Source organism: Kogia breviceps, chromosome 16 (genome assembly GCF_026419965.1).
Source record: "Kogia breviceps isolate mKogBre1 chromosome 16, mKogBre1 haplotype 1, whole genome shotgun sequence".
Taxonomy (NCBI): domain Eukaryota; kingdom Metazoa; phylum Chordata; class Mammalia; order Artiodactyla; family Physeteridae; genus Kogia; species Kogia breviceps.
Genome location: NC_081325.1, coordinates 77305739 through 77321448, shown reverse-complemented (window position 1 = coordinate 77321448; position 15710 = coordinate 77305739). Strand labels below are relative to the sequence as shown.

The following is a 15710-nucleotide window of genomic DNA, read 5'->3' as shown; positions in this document are numbered from 1 at the left end:
TTCTTTTCATTGCCTCCAAGATGCCAATAACATCGTTTTGGAGCTAGATTCTCACAGGGGAAAAAACCTTAAATCAACTCTAAGGGTGGATTTCTAAACTTTCAAGTGTTTTGGAATCAGAAATCATAACTTTAATAAAAATTGTGACTCAGTATTATGACTCACGATTGACAGGGAAAACAGTTTCATGGAACAGACCGTTGGAAGTAATTCATTTTTTTAAATTTTTTTATTGAAGTCAGTTGATTTACAGTGTTGTGTTAATTTCTGCTGTACAGCAAAGTGACTCAGTCATACATATAAATGCATTCTTTGTTATATTCTATTCTATGACGATTTATCACAAGATATTGAATAGAGTTCCCTGTGCTCCACACTAGGACCTTGTTGTCCAGCCATTCTATATGTGATAGCTGCATCTACCAAACCCCAAACTCCCAGCCCACCCCTCCCCCGTCCCCCTCCCCCTCGGCAACCACCAGTCTGTTCTCTGTGTCTGTGAGTCTGTTTCTGTTTCGTAGATAGGTTCATTTGTGCCGTATTTTAGATTCCACGTGTAAGTGATATCATATGGGGTTTTTTTTCTTTTTAAACTTTTTTTTATTGAGGTAGAGCCACCTTACAATGTTGTGTTAGTTTCTACTGTACAGAGAAGTGGAGTTCCCTGTGCTATAGGGCAGGTTCTTATTAGTTATCTATCTATCTATCTATCTATCTATCTATCTATATATATATATATATATATATATATATATATATATATTTTTTTTTTTTTTTTTTTTTTTTTTTTTTTTTTTTGTGGTACGCGGGCCTCTCACTGCTGTGGCCTCTCCCGTTGCGGAGCACAGGCTCCGGACGCACAGGCTCAGCGGCCACGGCTCACGGGCCCAGCCGCTCCGCGGCACGTGGGATCTTCCCGGACCAGGGCACGAACCCGTGTCCCCTGCATCGGCAGGCGGACTCTCAACTACTGCGCCACCAGGGAAGCCCTAGTTATCTATTTTATACGTATCAGTGTATACGTGTCAATCCCAATCTCCCAGTCCATCCCACCCACCCCCCGCTTTCCCCCTTGGTGTCCATACGTTTGTTCTCTACATCTGTGTCTCTATTTCTGCCCTGCAAACCAGTTCATCTGTACCACTTTTCTAGATTCCACATATAGGCGTTAATAAGCGATATTTGTTTCTCTCTTTCTGACTTACTTCACTCTGTAGGACAGTCTCTAGAGCCATCCACGTCTCAGCAAATGACCCAATTTCGTTCCTTTCTATGGCTGAGTAATATTGCGTTGTAGACACGTGCCACATCTTCTTTATCCATCCGTCTGTCGATGGGCATTGAGGTTGCTTGTGGGAAGTCACTCTGAGGGCTTGGCAGGCCCCGTGGACCCATGAATGAGGACATCGCATGGCGGGGCGGGGAGAGGCACACCTCTCCTGTCTCTTCCTGTTCCCCGAGGAGGGGCCTCAGGCTGCATGGCCCGCCCGGCGCCCTCCGCAGAGCCACCCTGTGGGACGCATCGCAAGACAAGGTTTCCAGGAGGGGCAGGCGTGGGCACTAGACCCAAAAGCCCACCGAGGGTCACCTGAGCTGTGCGTGTCCACGTGGCTGGAGGTGTTTGGCCTGACGCCCAAGGCTGCGGGTCCGTGAGGTTTGACAGGGAACACGGTTCCTCTCTCTCCGTCTCTGTCTCTCTCTGTCTCTGTGTCTCTCTCTCCTGTCCTTATTTCTGTCTTGGCTTGTATATTAGTTTCCCGGGGCCGCCATAATAAGGAACCACACACTAGGTGGCTTAACAGAAGAGGTTTATTCTCTGACAGGTGTGGAGCCCAGGAGTCTGAGATCCAGGTGTCGGCGGGGCTGCGCTCTGTCCGGAGGCTCCGGGGAGGCCCTCCCGCCTCTTCCAGCTCCCGGGGCCCCAGGCGTCCCTGGGCTGTGGCTGCTCCCCTCCATCTTTGTCTCCATCTTCACGTGGCCGTCTCCCCTTTGTGTCTGTGTGTCCTCCTCTTCTTATAGGGGCACCTGTCATTGGATTTAGGGCCACCCTACTGCACAGAGACTTCATCTCTTGATCCTTTGCAGAACTTATTTCCAAATAAGGGCACATCCAGGGGACCTGGGTGGACATGAAATGGGGCGACACTATGCAACCCACTCCAGCTTGTGACGTAGGAAGTTCTGCCTTCTTGAGGTGTCTGGGGGGAAAACCTCTGCTTTCTCTCCCTGCTTGGTCCTTCTTTCTTGAGAGAGGAAGAGTAACGTTGGAAAAAAAAGGAAATCCCAGACCATGGATGCTCTAGAGGCTCTTGGTCTGAGGGATCTGCCTTCTCAGACACGTGCCTGGCCCTCCCTCACCAGGACACCCACAGGCTGACCCTGCCGTTGTCCTGCCTGTGACTCGGCCGGGGTGAGGGTGCAGGGTGGGGTAGGAGGCCCAGACTGGGGCTCAGGTCCAAGGCCTGGCCTCAAGTCCAGCTCGGCCAGTAACACGATCTGTCCGACTCCTGCGCACACCCCTCAGATCTGGGGCCCAGAAGGGGAAGGATGTGACGGCAAAGAGAGAATTCCAGAAGCCCGACATCAGGTCCTGTCACAGGAGGGCACAGGGCATCTCCAGCTACTCACAACCAACCCAGCAGATGGAAGGCTGTGCAGCAGAGAGAGAATTCCAGAAGCCCAACAGGCCTGCCCTTGCCCTTGGACCATCTCCCCTCAGAGCAGGGCCCTGAGGATGGGGCCAGTTTCCAGGGCCAGGGATTTGCCGTCTTAACAGGAGGCCTGGAGGGGGGCGCGGGGGCCCAGCCAGAGGCGGAAGGAACAGCATGTGAGGGAACCAAGGCAGAAGCCCCTCCTGTCACTGCTGCCCTGACGGTTCTCACCCAAGTCCCACTGGGGCTGTGGGAGAAGGGCGGGTTGGGTCGGGGTCAGGTGGGCCCAGCTGAGGAAGCTCTGGGTGGAGGGCAGCTCTCCTTGAGCCCCGACAATCTCCAGGCCAAGGCCTGTGAGGTGCACCCGGTCCCAAGTGGGGACTGCTGGGGGGCCGTTCTCCCAGGCGAAGCAGGCGCTCGCCCGCTGGCTTGGGTGAACAGCGACAGCCGCCTGACATCCAGGCCCTCGGGCAATCGGGTGCTTTCCGCCTTCTGACCGTGGCGGGGGCGTCGGAGCGTGCAGGACTCTGCAAGGGAAGCCAAAGTTTAAAATAAAAACACCATGTGACAGGACATTCCAGCTGCTGGGAACAAGACTCTGGTTTTGAGGTCACTGGTTCAGATCAGGACGGGCGACAGCTGGGCCTGTGACGCCGAGGACCCGAGTTAGGACGTGAGTGAGCTGGGACTTCTGCCACTTCCTGTGGGACAGCTGCGTCCCTCCCAACGCCCTGGTCACCCGGGAAGGCCGGAGCCGGAGCGGGCCTCTGGGAGCAAAGCTCTGCCTCCTTTCCAGCGGGGCCAGCGCCTGGCATTATCCAGCATTATCCAGCACGGCTGTGGGGTCTGTCATTCAGCGGGCGGACTCTCGTCAGAGGACAGATGTGAATGGAGGGGAGTGACGATCTCACAGCTGGAAACGGCACCTGCATTCCAGGCCCAGGACGGTCACCTGGGGAGGAGAGGCTCCGAGCGCTTTGCGCTCACGCTGGGGTTCAAGCTTTGAAAACCTGAATAATCAAGAGAAGGCCACAGGTGTAAAGTTAAACTCTCTTTAAAAATTACACCGAGCGGCCAAGGTGATTGATGTAAATCCATCTGGTCTAATCAGTGATTCATTCTAGAGTTCTCATTTCTGTTAGTTTTCCGAAGCCGAAATCAGTTGCTTTGTTAAGAGCAGGACTTTGTCTCGGGGCCATAGCTGTCATTAGTGGAAAGGGGTTGGGGGGACAAGATGCAAAGGATTGCAAAGCAGCGCGTGCCTAAGGGTCTCAGTTTTTACAGCAGCATCGTCTGAGGGCGCTTTAGAAATGCTTCTGAGGCTAGAGGTGAGCTCTGAGAGTGTCCCCGGACAGGGGGTAGAGGTCAGCTCATTTTTCTACCCCACGCAGAGAAGAGAAGAGGTTAGCAGCCATGCCTAGCAGGAGTGTCTGTCCCAGATGCCACTGGCCCGTAAGCATCCTCTGGGCGGCCCGGGCTCTGTAGAGAGGGCACGGTGCCCACAGAAACCCTGGTCGCCCCTGTGGCCTGGGAGCCAGGCAAGGAGGAAGCCCCGGGGGTGGCATCTGATCAGCTGGGCACCCGGCTTCCCCTGCACACTGGCCAGAGGACGCTCTCTGCCCCCAGGCACACCCTTGCAATCTGATTTCACAAAGGGGGGGGGGCCATGGAGCCCTTGGCCGAGGACACACGGAGGTCCTAGCGGGAGGGGTGGGGGGCAAGCGTCTACCATGACAGCGGGCGGGACACAGAGCCGCGGTCCCAGCCGCACAGAGACGCTGGGAGGCCGAGGCACAAAGTCCGCATCTAGGCGTGTGACCTCCGCGCCACCAGAGCGCTCTAGGCCGAACCTCATCTACAAAGACACCGCCTGCAGGGCTGGTCTGCGGGGCACAGAACGGGAAAGCAACTTCTAGCTCAGGGAGGCGGGAGCCAGTAAGCATTTTGTCAAAGAAAAGGAAGAGCCAGAGCCATGATGAGAAACAGCTGGACAAACGGAGAGACGGACGGTGCGGCCGAACCCGGGCCCAGAGGCAGACAGCAGGCGCTGACGCGCTGCACACCCGAACGCAGGTCACGGCGCAGTCTTTCCCACGCCCAGGCCGCTGTATTCGGAGAAACTCTTTCTTTCGCGTGTGGTTACATGCTGAATAATGCAGCAACGGGCACAGTACCGGTATCTGTTTCAGAACGTGGTCTTTTCTTTATTCTTCACGCCACCGGAGGCAGATTCTAGAGATGGGAGCCTGTACGTTTTTGAGGCTTTTCCTGTGCTGTTGGTAAATTGAGGTCGGCCCTCCCTGGAGCCCTTGAGAACCTCAGAGAGATGACCCAGGCTGGGGGCTGCCCTCCCCGCTGCGGCGGCAGAGGGGAAAAGAGCCGGCGAGCGGAGCCCCGAGAAGTCCTAACTGCAGAAACACAACAATATTTTATTTACCACCCACAACCTGTTTACCCGTTTTGTAAAATCTGAAAAAGTCACTGAACTGTAATTGGTGACTTCGGTTTGTTTTAGCTTGTTTTTATTCCAATATCTCCAGGCAAATAAAGCAATCTGGCTCACACTGGACTTTCCCCCCAGGTCCTCACTGCATCTTTTCTTCTTGTTCTGACACCTGACAATTACCCTCACTATGCAGACAGCTCTTCAATCTGTCTTCCTTCCTGCGCTCAGTCACCTCGACTAACCAAAGAGAATCTCAGCACATTTTCCATCACAAAGAACCCTGTATTATTTCTTTCCAGTTCCTGCCCTTCTTTAATGGGCTACCGTGTTTTGGAATATTTATCTACCAAATAAAATTAATTCATTAAGTGATCATTTGTTTTCCTATTTAATAAAAACATATATAACTGAGAAGCACAACTTCTATACAAGTTAGCTCAAATTTTAAAAAAAAAGGGAATGAACCTTTCAGTTACACGTCAGTTGCACTAATGTCCAATCACTGTACAATTTCTCGTTGGCATTTTGAAATATTAAAAAATATCTGGAGGACCCTTATTACTGACATATAAAGGACCTCTAGTGGGGCGAGGGTCCCAGATAGGTAAACACTGTTCTAGATTTCTAATTGCCTATTAAGTTAGCCAACTCCTAAACATACGTTGAAATGTCTTGTGGTTTATTAGCTCGCTTCACAAGGATGCTCCAGCGTTTGCTGCTCTCTGGGAAGCACAGATTCTGGAATGTTTTGCAAATGCTCTTTTGCATATGGTTCAGCTGCAGGTTGTCATTTCCAAGAATAGCCACATATCTCCCATTCCACGGCCTTTTTTTTTTTTTTTTTCCCCAAAAATGCGACCTCAACACTTCTTCTCTCAAGTCGGTAGCTTGCTCCACTTGAATCTGGGCAGACTTTGTAACAGTCTTGGCCAATACAGTGTGTCTGGTTTGATGTGAGGTGACCTCTGAGGCTAGAGGATGCTGTGAAAACACCCTGCGTTTTGACTTCGGAGGCGCTCGCTCTGGGAACCCAGCCACCACGGTGTGAGGAAGCCCAGACCGGCCGCCCGTGCTTTAAATCCTTACCAAAGTCCCTTGGCATCCGGCCTGTGTCTCACGGTGATTTGAGCCGTGAACTGCTTTGTACATGGCTGTAGCTGTAGAAACTATTCCTCCAGTAACAAGAGAATAGCTACTTTCTATTCCCCCCCCCACCCCGAGTCATTTAATAGCTTCAGACCATCTTCAGCTACATTTCTGCAAGCTTTAGCCAGCAGGAGACACATGAAAGGAAAAGAATTTGGCCTGGTCTGATCTCTATTGCTTGATAACAGGAGAAAGAATCAGTAATTTTTAAAATTATCTCTCTAATCAAGTGTTAATTATATAAGCGATACAAGGGCATTTTAAACAATTCCAAAAAAGTAAAACATAATAGATCAACACCCGTACCTTTCCTACTTCCTGATCCTGAAAGTAACTCTCTTATCAATTTGATATGGGTTTTTTTCAGCTCTTTTATGCATTTACATGCATGCGTCCTCAGAGAAAATACATAGTGCGGTTAAACTATGTAGTGTTGTTTTGTGTGGGGTTTTTTTTAACACATAAACTTAATGGTATGATAGAAAAGGTTCTGCAGTGTCTCTTTGTATTTTATTTTTTAACAGCACACTCTAATCCCTACATCCCCTGAGACATTTACTACTTTCAGGGGCACGTTCTCCTGTTTATAGCATTAGGGGTTTTAATGTCTTCATATTTTATGTGATGGAGTTTGCATTTCTGTTTCTTATTCTCCTTTCAACTTTGAGGCCATTTCTGGATGACTGGAAGGAAATACCTGACTTTATTACATTTTCCCCACACCAGACATTTTTTGTATATGCAAAATAGTCTGTAGATTTTGAGTGTGTTAGGGTTAACAGCCCTCATCTAGTATAGGTTTTGCTATAACGTGAAGAATATTTTTATCGCATCTTATAGTTGGTTATTACTAAGATACAGAAAAGCTATTTATTTGATTGTATTACTATTGTAAACTTGAAGTTTAAGGGTTAATGCTAAATGGGCCTTGAGGATTAGATAGTGGTCATTTTAAGGAATGTATTATTGCACAACATATAATGCATGAGTGCTACTTTCCTGACTTTGATAGGTATTTTATAGCTGTGTAGGCATTGTTTGTAAAAAATACATAATGAAACGCTTCGGGGGTGATGGAGTATCGTCACCTCAAGTTACTCTCAAATGGTACTCTCAAATGTACTGCTCCTCGGGCTTCCCTGGTGGTGCAGTGGTTGGGAGTCCGCCTGCCGATGCGGGCGACGCGGGTTCGTGCCCCGGTCCGGGAGGATCCCACGTGCCGCGGAGCGGCTGGGCCCGTGAGCCATGGCCGCTGAGCCTGCGCGTCCGGAGACTGCGCTCCGCAATGGGAGAGGCCACAACAGTGAGAGGCCCGCGTACCGCAAAAAAAAAAAAAAAAAAAAAAATGTACTGCTCCTTGAAATCTTTACGTAGGTTTAAGATTTTTTTTTTAATTTTAAAGAATAATTGGAGATGCCTGCTGCTAAGAGAATGAAAACTCAAACAGAGGCTAGGAATGAAAGCGTTCAGCCAAGAGGTTCTGAATGTGGCTGCAAAATGTCGGCCAATTCGGAAATGTGGCACCGGCGGTCGGCAAGGAGCGGCTCACGGACTTCCCTCCGTCTACACAAAACCAAACCCCCTACACAGCACCGCAGTCCACAGAAGGCTGTCGGCCTCAGGCGTGCTTCTCCTCGAGACGTCACAGCTTCCCATCTCCTTTCGTGGCTGCTTTTTCCTTTGACGTGTTGGAGGGTTTCATCCTGGCTCAGCTGCTGCCAGGTAAGATTATCGTGTCTCGGTCTCAGCTAAACTTTTGAAAAAAACGTTGACAAATGTTCTTCCAGGGCAGGGGCTGGACAAGTCACTTTTGGAGCCCCTTCCAATTCTGTGATTCTGGACCTAAAAACTAGGCAATGAGCAGAGAGCGCCCTGGGGACATCGTTCTGGTCAGCTGCCTGCCCTGCCCCCTCCGCCTGCTCTGAGCCAGGAGCTGGGGAGAGAGCCCCACGCTTCAACCAACTCAGCTTTCCGGGCAGTGGGTTTAAAGGAAACCTTTAAATAGCAGCAGCTGTTGCTTTCTCAGGGAAGTTTCTGGAAACATGTCTGCTTAGTTCAGGTCACATTTTGAGATTCTCTTTAGGACGACTCTGCTAAGAAACATCAAGCGTTAGCCTCCTAAAGCAGTTTAGTCACACATTCAGAAGTTTATGTCATTCACACACACTGAGAAACTGAATAGACAGATGGACGATGACCAGAACATACACAAAAATAGAACCGTGGCCCGTAACCTGCAGCAGCGGCCCGGGACACCAAGCCCTTGTCTGCAAGCGACCAGCCAGGAAGCCAGCCCGCCGTGCGGCAGGCTTGCAGAAGCCAGACAACTACGTCCTGTGACACCAGGAGGCTCAGCTCGGGGACGACCAGCCCCCGGTGGCCAGGACTTGATCAATAAGTGACAGCTGCCCTCACTTTTGTTCCTGCTGGAAACGCAGGACCAACTAGAGGCTGCTGAACCCACCATCTTGTAAGCCAGCACCTCTCCCACCTCAAATGAGCTCCCTGAGCTCTCCGGGTGCCCTCCGAGGGCGTGGGGGTGACCGTCTGTGTGACGGTCCCTGGAGCTTCTTCCAGGGTATTGGTGAGAGAGCACCTGTGAGGTCCACCCCAGCTTCCTAAGGCACGTGTCCTAAAAGGCCCGGGGAGAGCTGAGGAAAGCGAGGCGAGGCGCAGGCGTTACCCCGGAAGGACACCCCGTGCCAGGCACTGACACCTGTCACCTCGCTTAAGTCTCCCACAGGCTCTACAAGACGGCACTTGTCATCACTTTACAGGCAGGGAAACCGAGGCGAAGGGGAGTTAAGTCATCCCAGTGGGCGGGGACAAGGGGAGAAGCTGCAGCGCCCGCGCTCTGGCCACCCTCGGGCGCGTCCCCCCCCCCGTCACACCTCTGTGGCCTGAGCTCCCAACCTGTGCCGCTCGCCCACCACCAGGGCTCAGCCAGAAATCGGGACCCCCACCGGGAGGGACAGCTGAATCTGCTGGACGTCAGAGGCCGGCGCGCAGGGCCCTCCGCTCACACGGCCAGGAAGCCAAAGGAGAGAGCAAGGCGAGAGGCATGAGCCCGAGGCCTGCGGACCCCACAGCGAACTGCACCTGTGCTCCCCGGTGGGCGGGTGAGAGGGCGAGGGTCGGAGTTCACCTCCTCCTTCCTCCCAAGCGCCCTCGCCGTGAGTCCAGCCTCAGGAGGCCCGAGTGGAGGCCCGCAGCAGAGCACGAGCCGGGGGGCTGGCACTCTCTGCCCCCTACAGACAGCTAGCAGTCGCGGGGATAGGCCAGGATTCAAGTGCAATGCTGCTCTCCTCCCAGATGCTACTACATGTTTGGAATTACTAACAGGTGTGGAACAGCTTACATAGAAAGCATATAGAAGTAGGAATTCTAAGTTTAAGTTTAAAAACCTGGTGTGTAAAAAGACATATCTTTTAATATTTATTCATTCTTCTCCCTTCAAAGTACGGGTGGGAAAAACAAACTATGGTAGTTGGGCTTTTTTTTTTTTTTTTTTTTTTGTGGTATGCGGGCCTCTCACTGTTGTGGCCTCTCCCGTTGCGGAGCACAGGCTCCGGACGCGCAGGCTCAGCGGCCACGGCTCACGGGCCCAGCCGCTCCGCGGCATGTGGGATCCTCCCGGACCGGGGCACGAACCCGTATCCCCTGCATCGTCAGGCGGACTCCCAACCACTGCGCCACCAGGGAAGCCCGGTAGTTGGGCTTTTTAAAGCCTAGGAGTAGAGTTTATTTTGTTTGTTTGTTTTTTTGGTTTTTTTTTTAGGAGTAGAGTTTTAAGAAGCAATTTTAATTCAGATGTTATATAATCATCTACTTAATGGCTCTTTTTAAAGTTTCTATCCTTTTTCCTCATTCCAGTTAATAGCCTAAAAGTTAAATACAGTTATGAATTTTTCTATTAAAAACTAAAAACTCAATTCCTCTCAGGCAAGAAAGAAAGACAATATTACTTCTCATGAATCTGTTTCAAAGACTGCCTTGTCATCCTAGCTAAGTATCCACAGAGTTCATTCATTTATTCACTCCTTCCCATCTTCCTGAAACCAAAGGTTCACAGGCGTTCTGCTGGCCGTGGCCTTGAGTTTTCATTTTAGTCACACAGGCAGACAGTTAACTAGGACGCAAACTATTTGAGCGATTGGAATCACGACAGTGGTCACTGTGCCCTCACAGGGCCAGAACCGGTGGGTGAGTGTCGGACGCTGAGCAGGGCCTCCCTCCTTTGGGAAGAGGTGCCTTTGGGGATAAAGCGCACTTGGAGTAACTTTCAACGTAAATCACGGTCCCGGCAAGCTTTTCTGTAGAAACAGACAGGATTATTCTGAAAGGTGTGTGGACAGGACAAGGAACTCAATAAGTGACTAAACAACTCAGCCTATTCGACTTGTAGACTTCGGAGGTGCAGGGATAGTGATCAGGACAGTCGTCTGGCCGGGGACGGACATACTATACTAGCAGAGCAAGCACAATGGAGAGTCGAGGAACACTCCCACGTGAATAGCCCCCCCCAAACATCGGTGGGCAACCAGACACCCAGAGGCAAGAAAACAAACCCAAAACCAACAGCAAAAACTAAGCCTAAGTCCCAAACCTCGTATGAAAATTCACTCAAAGCATAAAACAGAAAACTATGAAACCTTCAGGGAAAAGGGCACACAGAAAATATTTGGGATCAAAAGATAGGCAGGGCTTCCCTGGTGGCGCAGTGGTTGAGAGCCCGCCTGCCGATGCGGGGGACGCGGGTTCGAGCCCCGGTCCGGGAGGATCCCACGTGCCGCGGAGCGGCTGGGCCCGTGAGCCGTGGCCGCCGGGCCTGCGCGTCCGGAGCCTGTGCTCCGCAACAGTGAGAGGCCGCGACGGTGAGAGGCCCGCGTACCGCAAAAAAATTAAAAATAAAAAAAATAAAACATGGCACCATGGCATTTTGTGTATCTTAAGCTGAGGAATTTGAGGAAAAGGCAGAAGCGGGAAGGTCTTCTGAGCTTCTCTCTACCTTCCCTCCCTGAAACAGGGCCCACCCCGTACCCAGGAGAAAGGAGCCTCTGCATCTCTGAAGACAAATGGATCCCAGGGAGAATCCCAATGAACAGGCCTTGCTGAGTTTCCCTGTTCGTGACACTTACCTCCTACTCCTTGATCTTCCCTCCATGACTCTCCATTCTTCATCAAACACAGCATGAAAACACTCAGGTCCAACTGTTTCTTCGGATCTTCACTTCCTTATGAAGGTTTCCATTTAATGTAAAATGTATTTAATAAACGTGTATGCTTGTCTCATTAATTTGTCTTTGTCAGTTTAACTTTCACACCTAAGGGGGTGGAAGAAAACGTTTTCCTCGCCCACAAGAGCCATAGTAGCCACTAAAAAAGATGCCCTGTAGTCCGAATTTCACTGTGCACATGTACCTTCCAGGGCTCTGGTGAAGATGCAGATTCTGATTCAGGAGATCTGAGCTGGGTCCCAGGCTCTGCATTTCTAACAAGCTTCTAGGTGAGCTGTGGAAATAGCCAAAGGATCTCCAAGACTGAAGAAGGAACCAGAACAGGAAACAGGCGTGAGTAGAGGCGATCTCCACTAGATCAAGGCCGCAGCCGGCCTCCCATCTCCTCCCCACTTACAGACCCCGAGCACACCTCTCTGTCACCCCATACACCCAGGGCAGGACCCGGCTCGCTTCCGGCCGTGACGTCACACACCCCAGACATTCCACAGTGTCCTGGAGACCAAGGCGGGAGAGTCAGAGGGGACCTCAGGAGAGGCTCCTCCTTCCGCAGCTGGAGGTTTGCGGCGGCTAATACAGGAGCGGCCCTCTTCGTCCTGCTGCTTTACTGCGGGCAGGGAGCTCAGCTCCGGCCGATAAACACGGCCACGGGTACGGTCACGGGGCATCGCTGTGGCCGGGAGAAAACGGGTGCCTCCCCGGGCCGAGTCAGGCGGGCCATGGCTTTCTCCAAGGGGTCCCTCCCCTTCATGCCTCCCCAGATTTACCATTTGTTCCCGGGGAATGGAGCAAGTTGAAACGTTGTTCTATATTTGAAGCTTTTCTCAGATCCAATACTCCATGGGAGAGTAGCATACATTATATATTTGAACTTTTAATTATGGAAAATTTCTAGCTTACCCAAAAGTGGGGGAATCGTGGAAACTCCATCACCTGGTTTCAATCGTATACGTTTTGCCATCTTGTTTTACTCACACACACACACACACACACACACACACACACACACACTTTAGTTGTTACTGGAGCATTTTAGCATCGTCCAAGATGCCTTATGATTTTATGCAAATGCCTTCTTGCTAAGATAAAAGCATTTTTCTCTTACATACCTACAGCGTCATTGAAACACTAACAAAATTAACAAAAACCCCGTGCAGGGCTAGTACTGGCCCTCACTCAAGCCTCACCCCAGGTCTCAGAATGTCCTTTACAGGTGGCTGGTTCGAATCCCACCCAAGCAGGCCCCACTTGGCTCCGGCTGTTGTGTCCTGACCTCTGAGTTGAGGAAGGGACAGTGGACGCGCCCCCCCCTGCTGGGATGTGACTCGCTGGCCGAGGGGGCTGAAGGTGCAGACAGACAGGGGTGGGCCCCCCAACCCCCTCTTCCTGGCAGGAGGCTGCAAGCCCAGGCCCCCTGCTCCCCCCTCCCCTTCCTGCCCCCCTCAGAGGTCACCGAGGGCGAGCTCGAGGAAAGGGGCCCCGACAGGCTCCCGGCCCGGCTCCCAGGCCGGACGAGCAGGCCCTGGAGAGTCAGCACAGGGCCCATGCGGCTCCCCTGAGAGCAGGGCGTGGCCCAGGCCGGGCCCCGAGTTACCAGGGGGCGGCCCGGCCCAGCCTGGGTCTGGGCAAGGAGCAGCAGGTCACCCTGCCTGACCTCGTCGTGGAGAAGCTACTGTTTCCAGCTGCTTTCCTGCAAGAAGCTTTGAGTTTTGAGGCTCCTACCAAGGACGGCATCCTCTGGGTGCTGGGGTGTCGAAGGGTCTGTGACAGGTGGGCACGTGCGGTCAGCCCACACTGCTGGGTTCCCCCGGCCGCCCGTTCCTTTTACGACTGTCGGGCCCCCGGTGCCCGCGGGAGCTGCGCCCACACGGGTTTGAACCAAGCGCTCGTGACGCAGCCCCAAGTCGGTCGGTCTCCTCGTGCAGACAGAGACGTCCGCAGGTGACCTTCCCGGGCTACCCAGCTCGGTTACCCGCCTAACGCGGGCCCGGGGCGGGCGGGGTCGGGGGGGGGGAAACTGAGAATGTCAGGAGGAGGAGGAGGTGCCGACGGGCGAAACACGCTGCGGCAGCCACGCTCGCTCGACAGCGCGCTTCACAAACCGGCCGAGGGCACAGAACATAAACACTTCCCTGCGGGCGCCCACTGGCCGGCACGCGGCTCCACCGTGCCTGGGGACAGACGCGGAGCGAGAAGCGCGCAGTGCGCAGAGCGCTCGCACGGGCCGCCGCACCCGCCCGTCACGACCCGTCGCTGCCGCATCCGGAGAGGATGTGCTTTCGTCTGCGTTTGTGTTTACGGAGCTCGGCGCCCTGGAAGGCGTTGTCCTCGCAGCGCGGCGCTCGTTAGGCCCGTTTCCGGTGTCGTTCCAAGCCGCGGGCGCGCCGAGGAGCCGATCGGTATGCAGATCGGCCACCGCGCCAACTGTTTGAAAAGCAGCGGCGTTGCCGCTGTGGTGCTGCAACTGGGGCGTCTGCGGGCGCCACCCGAGCGCTCGGTGCGCCCCGAGGGGAAGGCGGCCCCGCCCGGCCGGTCCCCGGGGGCGGCTGCAGGAGGAGGCTGACCCCGACCTTGAACGGACGACGCGGAGCCGCACGCCCAGCTCTGAGAAGAGGGGGCGCAGGCCTGGGGGTGCAGCCGGGGGCCCTCAGAGGCCCCGCCCACTCCCCGGCCCGCGGGGCGCCTTCCGCTCGGCCGGGCCCGGGAGGCCGGCGGCCAGGAGCCCAGGGGCCCCGCGGAGGACGGGCTTCCGGCGGCCAGCTCCCCCGGGGGACTCGGGCCCCCCGGAATCGCTCGCTTACGGACGAGGGCCGGCGGGGCCAGTGTCTCTGCCCCCCCCCCGAGGCACAGGGCAGGTGGCCGTGACGGTCTCCCTTCCCGCACGTCACATCCTCAGCCCCCGGTCACGCTCAGCTTCCCAGAGCTGGGCGTCCGGCTGCACGGCCTCCACTCAAGGTCAGCAGCGTGGGCTTTTGACGGAAGGACGTGCGGGTCCCTCTTCACCCGCGGCGTCAGCTCCAGCGCCCGGCGCGGCCCCCGTCCTCACCCCTCCCTCCTGACGAGCCCCCACGTCCTAGGAGCCCCGTGCAGGGCCCTCCCCCTCGAGCAGGTGGTCGCCCCGCAAAAGCCAGTCTACCGACGGAGAAGTCAGTGCAAATCAGGCAACGTTGTTAAACTATTGGGGTGTTTCTTTCCCCCCAGTTTCAAGCACTGAATTGCCAGCAAATGTAAGAAATCTGGATGACGCTATGGCTACAGTATCTTATCACACATCTGGTCCCCGTGCCCGGAGGGGTGGGTGACCGTCGGTGGGTGTGTCCCAGCTACGCTGGGGCAGCCGCACGAGGCGGAGCGAGGTGGCTTGGTTGGAGGCTAGGATCCCGCGCCCACGGCCCGCGCAGGCCTGAGCTGCGGCCGAGCGAGACCCCCCCCCCCCCAGGACGCTGCCGGTTAGGACGCGCAGCTCTGGGGCCGCCCGGGGGTCGGGTGAGCTCTCGGGGAGAATCGGGCTCCACCAGGTCAGGCAGTGGCTGTGGGACGAGGACTCACACCTGCCCGGCGGGTCTGACAGTTACTGACGCGAGCATTACAGTCCCGACACCAGCACCCGCGCCGTCCGGGCGGCCCGCCACCCAGAGCCCCAGACAACCTTTGGGAGAAGGTCAGAAACAATGGAGTCCCCGGGGTTTCTGGGGTTTTCTGGGCTCAGCGGGCTAACGCTGCGGGGAATGCAGCCCCTGCCCCGCCCTCACCTCCCAGGCAGAGAGTGGAGAGCCGTCGGAGTGAAAGGTCCTTGTGTCTGGAAATAAGCCAAGGCGACCCACAGGAGGACAGCAGAGGTGCTGATTCAGAGCTCCCTGCGCAGCGACCCTCACTGGCGTGTGGCAGAGACGCAGGCAGATGGGAGGGGGGGGCTCATGGTGGGAGAGGGGGTTCAGGGGTGTCCTGGGGGAGGGGCTGACCAGAAGCGGGTCCGTGTGATGGGTTAGGGCAGCACATCTGACTCTCTGGCTTGCTGAGCCGGAAGCAGGGAGGAGCTCGGGAAGCCATCAGTCAGTGACCAGGCCCGGCCGCCAGGGGGCGCCGGTCCCTGCGGGTGGGCGTTTGGCCTCCGGGATTGTCGCCGGGGCAGCGTCAGCGTCCCGCAGGTAGGTCACTGTCCATGTGCATGTTCAATGTCTCATTTCTCAACAAGGAAAATGTCCAGTAGGCAAAGGACAAGGTTTAAAA

The 15710-nt window shown here is 54.5% G+C and overlaps 2 long non-coding RNA genes across 4 annotated transcripts in view; one reads left to right on the top strand and one right to left on the bottom strand.

Moving 5' to 3' along the window:
• LOC131743346 (uncharacterized) overlaps positions 1-11527 on the top strand; it is a 35134-nt gene extending 23607 nt beyond the window's left edge. For all 3 annotated transcript variants that reach the window (XR_010837306.1, XR_010837307.1, XR_010837308.1), the window contains exons 2-3: positions 7646-7965; positions 11270-11527. This is a non-coding gene — a long non-coding RNA (uncharacterized lncRNA). The remainder of the gene's footprint in view (positions 1-7645; positions 7966-11269) is intronic.
• On the bottom strand, positions 10239-15347 carry LOC136792829 (uncharacterized). The gene is made up of 3 exons (XR_010837310.1): positions 15233-15347; positions 11382-11783; positions 10239-10556 (listed from the first exon to the last, which is right to left on the bottom strand). It is a non-coding gene; the product is annotated as an uncharacterized lncRNA (long non-coding RNA).
• Positions 15348-15710: the final 363 nt, after the last annotated feature.